The sequence below is a fragment of the Schistocerca piceifrons genome, chromosome X (genome assembly GCF_021461385.2).
Source record: "Schistocerca piceifrons isolate TAMUIC-IGC-003096 chromosome X, iqSchPice1.1, whole genome shotgun sequence".
NCBI lineage: Eukaryota > Metazoa > Arthropoda > Insecta > Orthoptera > Acrididae > Schistocerca > Schistocerca piceifrons.
Genome location: NC_060149.1, coordinates 313,065,262 through 313,071,754, shown reverse-complemented (window position 1 = coordinate 313,071,754; position 6,493 = coordinate 313,065,262).

Sequence of the window (6,493 nt, the reverse complement as noted above, 5' to 3'; positions counted from 1 at the left end):
CATGTGGACGTCTGCCACATTTTTTCTCATCATGTGACAATAGCACGATGCACTGAAATGCAAGACGATGAAATGTGGACGAGTACGATGCACAGCATTGTCCAGGCCGTAGGTGTGAATTTATGCATACATTCAGCGGATATGTGGACTCCAGGGAACAATAATTTCTGTGAGTACTCCAGCGTATGCTACCCACATGGTGCAACGAATAAGATAGTATAAAAAGATAGACAAATTGATTTATTAGGTCACAACATTTGGGAAATCACAAACATAAAATTTCTAATAGGACAAATACTAAAATGGGCACTAAAATGATAGCTTCTGAAGTCGCTGAAGAAATTACATACAAGAAGAGGATAATGCTGATAGGACTTACCACTGACGCAGCCTCTAGTTTCCGTTATTAATAATGGGGGTATCTTTATACAAACTAAATATCATTGTCATTATGGTTCTTGTTTTTTTTTTATTAGCAACAGGCCCCGCTAAAATACTGGATACTTAATTTTTGGCTGAGACCGTGGTAACTGTTGCTGAAGTGTACAGTTAGGTATTCCATCGCCCGCAACTTTCACCATTATTGAATAAACATGCGACATGTTTTTGAGTACAATATCTTGTATTCGTTCACCATTACCGCAAAGAAAACTGTATAATTCATGGTTATAATGAAATTTACGCCTTCACCAAATAGTTTTGGACTGTTATAAAATTCATACAATTCCCATATTGCGTTTTGTGTAGAAACGTCTTAATAAACTTTTTTTGCGAATAAGCCTACCAGATGGTACGAGCGTGACTGGATAACCACTGGAAACAGAGTTACGTTAATGATGCAAATAAAATTAGTCCTAGGCAGAATATGACTTTATGTTAATCTGTGATTAGTTACAAAGGAACGTAAACTTATGAACTGTTTATCGGAAAATTAAGAAATGTAACATGTTAATTTCATATTCTTAAAATTGCTCTGGTACTGGTCGTTCACCAGTGCATATTACCACTACAACACTCCCATCTGAAGATGACAGTGACGTTCATCTGTTACGAACATACTTTTTCGTACTGTACGCCCAAAATTTCGAGCAGGTATTGAGTAACCGGGAGGATTACATGATACTACGCAGCTCATCAGCATTCTATACGTTTCACTTTTTGCGATAATGAACTACTTGTCCATCTGCTAATGAGTCTACCATTATTTACCTCACGGTACAAGACGAAGCTAAAGAAATTTGGAATAATGACGACAGCAAAATGCTTCCATTTAATTTATATTCCATTTTTGCTTGTTTTAAAAACGAGAATTTTCATTTGCGCTACTAATCCCATCCGTTTGTAACAAAATCAAGTTTTTTTGTATCGGAGAAACAATGATTAAACTTTCTCTTTACTGCGGCCTTCGCCGCGGGGAAACAAAACTTCCACGGGAGACCCCGAGTGTCACAGACCAGCAACTCCACCATTGTCGTTCAAAAGCAGTTACAATGCAGTTGCGACGCCAGAAAGTTTCCAGTTCTCTTGTTTTGAAAGTTCTAAATCTACGATGTCAACTGGCATGCTGCGTACCTTCTCGAGAGAAGTTCACAAATGCAGCCTGCAATTTTAAGAATCTGAGTGAATCAAAGCCCGATAATCAATATAAACCCCCCAAAATAGGCACATTAAGTGGAATTAAATTGAAATAGGCCCCTTATCTCTAAATTTTGAAAATGAAGGTGTGGCAGAGAATTACATATTGTTTGTTAATTTGCCTTCTTTTTCGAGCTCCCACTAATAACATAGATTCCAAAATCCACAACTCCAGTGGACGTACTTACCTTGCAGTCATTTGTTTTCAAGGGTTGCATGTCCACGGCTTCATATAAAACGTTTGTGTGAGGTGAACTTTTAGTTTTATAAATGACAAACAAACGCTAGTAATAACCTTGGTATATTGTTTTTCCGTTCGTAAGCAACATGAGATCGATGCACTGAGAGACTGACGTACCTTGCTGCCTCAGTAAGTCAATACTGTCTCCTTCGCCATAAACAAAACGTAATGCAGCGCCATCTTCGAAAGAGGCACACATCTGTCGCCTATTAAAACGTTTGCCAAGACTCTCACAACAGCCGGCCACGCAAGAGCTATTGCCAAAGACAACTCCCCTTCAGTTCAAGTTGCTGTTTTTATTCAAGTAGCTAGAGATGTCATTCCGATTGCGTGAGGCAAACCTTACGTCGGAATTGTGACGTGTCTTATGACTCAAATTAATTATCGTGTACATTTAAATTATGTGATTGGCTAATAATAGAGATAGTTCAGTACATAAAAATGGCACTAGAAATCTCTCATAAATTGCCGGGTTTAATTGCATAGAAATTGTCTTTATAATTTTCTGATGTAATGCTGTGAAAGAGGTTGAAAGGGCTAAAAACACACAAAAACAAAATTCGCGGGACAAGCGCCGATTTAAGAATTATCAGAATGTTATCATGGCGTATACCAAGTGATTCCGTTTAATCAGAGGATTTCAGAACTGTAATTGTCTTTCTTCTAGGCAAAGGATTATAAAAATTAAAGATCTCTTTTTAGCTATGTTTTAAATTAACAAATAGTAATCAAACAATTGTTTTTTAAACGAAACAAGTTGTCAGAAGCGAGATAGTCTGACCGCCTGCTTCGACTAAAACACATCAGTTGCATCAAAAGACATTTTTGACAAAATATCATGTAAGCAATGTTCCCGAATCAAGCTTTGCTGGATTGGCAGCGAACGAATCCAACGTCGGTCTCACTGCCAATACATTTTAGTAAACTTGGGCTAATTTTTCAAAGGGAAACGAACTAACGAAACTTTAACCACACGAGAAATCTGATAAAGTAAATACAAGGATGAATATGAAAAGGACGAATAAAAATGGTTCAAATGGCTCTGAGCACTATGGGACTTAACTGCTGAGGTCATCAGTCCCCGAGAACTTAGAACTACTTAAACCTAACTAACCTAAGGACATCACACACATCCATGCCCGAGGCAGGATTCGAACCTGCGACCGTAGCGGTCTCGCGGTTCCAGACTGTAGCGCCTAGAACCGCTCGGCCACTTCGGCCGGCAGGAGGGAGAACCTCAAGCAATATTCTGTAGTGGCCGAAAGTGTGTTTCATGAAATACAACAACCAATTTTAGCGCGTTTCACATAGGTTACGACGAACAACGTAATTTTCATCCGAAACAATCGACTGGGAATATATAGATTGGTTGCAATCGCTCTCGGATTTATGTAAAGCGCAGTGAATTAATTAGTGAGCTGCAGTTTCCGCTGTTTTACAGCCGACGACGTGGAGAATTTTCTGACATACACGAGTAATTTCTAACGGCTATAGCTGTGGATTATGACTTCGAATATGCTTTTGTAACGGAACTCTATACTTTTTATGGAATAGGAAGGTGTATTCGAAGAAGACCTCACTGCATAATACGTTTGGACTATGATGGTATAGTAACGAGGTAAAAGCGCCACCAATCACTGTCCCGCCGTCGGAAGACGAGGTTGCACAAACGTCTGTCCTAACGAACAAAACGTAATCAGACATGTAATTCAGGTACATTTCGTGTGTTTATTACTATGCCTGTAGCAGCTAGTATCCAAGATGTTGACCTTGAGCGTTGACACACGAAATAATCTATTCTGGATAGGCAATATACCACGCTGCATTTCACTTGGACTTACCGCAGGTCAGGTCCATGTCATACGGCATTTTATGTTTTCAGGAGTTGTCCACGTATCCTTGTAGATATCCTTTTTACATCCCCCCCACCAAGATATAAGTCCAGAGGTGTTAACTCTGGTGAACGTTCTGGGTATTTTGTGTTTCCTGAACGACCGATCCGAATGTTTTGATAACAAAATCTGTAATTATCTGAGTGGGGAGGGAGGGATATCCGCTATGTTAGTCCCGTATCGATGTGCAGTAGGATGTCTTCCAGTGACTGTTGGAAACTTTAGATACTTGTAGCTATTTTGAATACTTTGAATTAAGCAAGGAACTATGATGAGAATCTGCAAAAGTTGACAAAGGTCGTCGTTTATCCACTACTGTCAGCCAGAGTGGACTTTCAACTGACCTGGAATGCATCTTGAGGGAGGACTGCTTTGCCTAGGATTTGTAAACAATATTTAACCCGTAAAAGAAGTTTTGCATAGAAACTTTGCAGTTTACGTGGTGTTGTTGGTGGAGTGAAATGTGAAAATGGAAACATGGCGTGGGACTACGGCACTCGTGATACACTCCTTTGACGTATCGCTCTTGACAATTCATGCTGCCTAGTAGTGACATGTAGATTCTGTGTTAGGGCTGTTAAGCTTTTAGTTGCATTTTATTCATCAGTTCTGTTTGCTTAGTGTACTTTATTTTTCACACTTTACTAATTCTGTTAATAATGTTTGTAAGGTCAGATTGCAAGAACTTGTCGCAATCCACATACCTGCTGCTCTGAAAGTTTGTCGACATTCGTAAAAAATGAGAACCATATCCACGCTTTAGACTGTCGAATTAGTTGACTGATAGGTACAACAGCATAGCACAAACAGACTGGCGTCAGGCGTACAAGTAGAAACACAAACAGTATCTGAACTATGTGTTTCATTTGGTACAATAGGGCGCAGTTTGTGGGACCTCTTCTCCTGAAGCCAGACAGTGGTTTCGCCGCTATTGTCTTGTTTCTGTTTGATCAGGTTACACATACAGTATGTTATGTCGCTGAATTTATCTGGGAATTGTGGTTCCACTGCTATACAAAAAAGATTGTAGTTACATTTTAAAAACAATAAAGTGTTATAATTCGGCAGCTGTAAACGTTGAAATTACATAAATGCGTCATAAAATTCATCTCATTGTGCACTATTTTTATTGAAAAATAGCTCGATATACAGGGTGAATCACCTAACGTTACCGCTGGATATATTTCGTAAACCACATCAAATACTGACGAACCGATTCCACAGACCGAACGTGAGGAGAGGGGCTAGTGTAATTGTTTAATACAAACCATACAAAAATGCACGGAAGTATGTTTTTTAACACAAACCTACGTTTTTATAAATGGAACCACGTTAGTTTTGTTAGCACATCTGAACATATAAACAAATACTTAATCAGTGCCGTTTGTTGCATTGTAAAATGTTAATTACATCCGGAGATATTGTAACCTGAAGTTGACGCTTGGAACCTCCGACGTTCAGTTGCGTGTTGTAACAAACACGGGCCACGGTCGGCAAGCAGCATCTGCAGGGACATGTTTACGATGACGATCGTGTTTACGAGTGTGGCTGTAGTGCACTGTTGTGGTTTGGTCTAGCTGTCGCAGTGTCCGCATGTAGCGCTTGCTGCTATTGTTATTCTGCATTCGCCTCCGCACGCAGACCAACTGTAGTGCACCGTGTTACCAGACGTCTGTGATAGTGCCGTTTTGTAGGAACTGTGACCATGGTGTATTCGAACTCTGAAAACGCGGAGATGATACTCATCTATGGCGAGTGTCGACGAAATGCAGCTGAAGCCTGCAGGGTGTATGCAGAACGGTACCCGGACAGAGAGCATCCAACGTGCCGCACATTGCAAAACATCTACCGCCAACTGTATGCAACAGGTATGGTCGTAGCACGCAAACGGGTCCGTAACAGGCCCGTCACAGGAGAAGCGGGTGCAGTTGGTGTGTTAGCTGCTGTTACCATGAACCCACACATGAGTACACGGGACATTGCGAGAGCCGGTGGACGGAGTCAAAGTAGCGCCTAGAACCGCTCGGCCACTCCGGCCGGCGCATGAGATAACAATTGTTTATCATTTCTTGTAGTAAAATTTTGGCAACTGCGTTTATTTTATTTCTAATAAATTATCATAAACAGGGATTATTTTGACTAGTCTTATGATCAGAAATCGGAATGTTTTCTGGAACTTTCTGTCAGGGCAGTATTTTGCTCAGAAGTTGATCAGTATTACTCCAAATTCAAAGTACTCCGTTCACAGTACTTATAAAAAATAACCCAACAAATAAAACCATAGAAGTTGAAGTCCTTTAAGAAGTATGTCTGATTATTGTATTTATTCTTTGTAGATGGCATTGGCACCTAAAAGGAAAAGGTGGGATAAAGTCGCCATGGTTCGTGCCATTACATGTGTGAGAAATGGCGAGATGTGGTACTTAAAAGCCTCAAAAGTTCTTGCTGTACCAAAACGTAGTTTGCAAAGGTATGTGAAGGATAAAACTCGTACACCTGATAAGCTGGTTGGTGTTAATCTTGGAAGAAGCCTGTTCTCTCATCTCAACTGGAGGATGAACTAGTGAAATACTGCCTTGCAATGGAAGAGCGATTTTATGCTCTTAAATGTAAGGACATACGAAGCATGGCCTTCCAGTTAGCTGTCAGGAATAGGCTGAAGAATCCTTTCAATTCAGAAAAGGCTTCAAAAGGAAAGAAATGGCTCCGAACTTTCCTTAAGAGA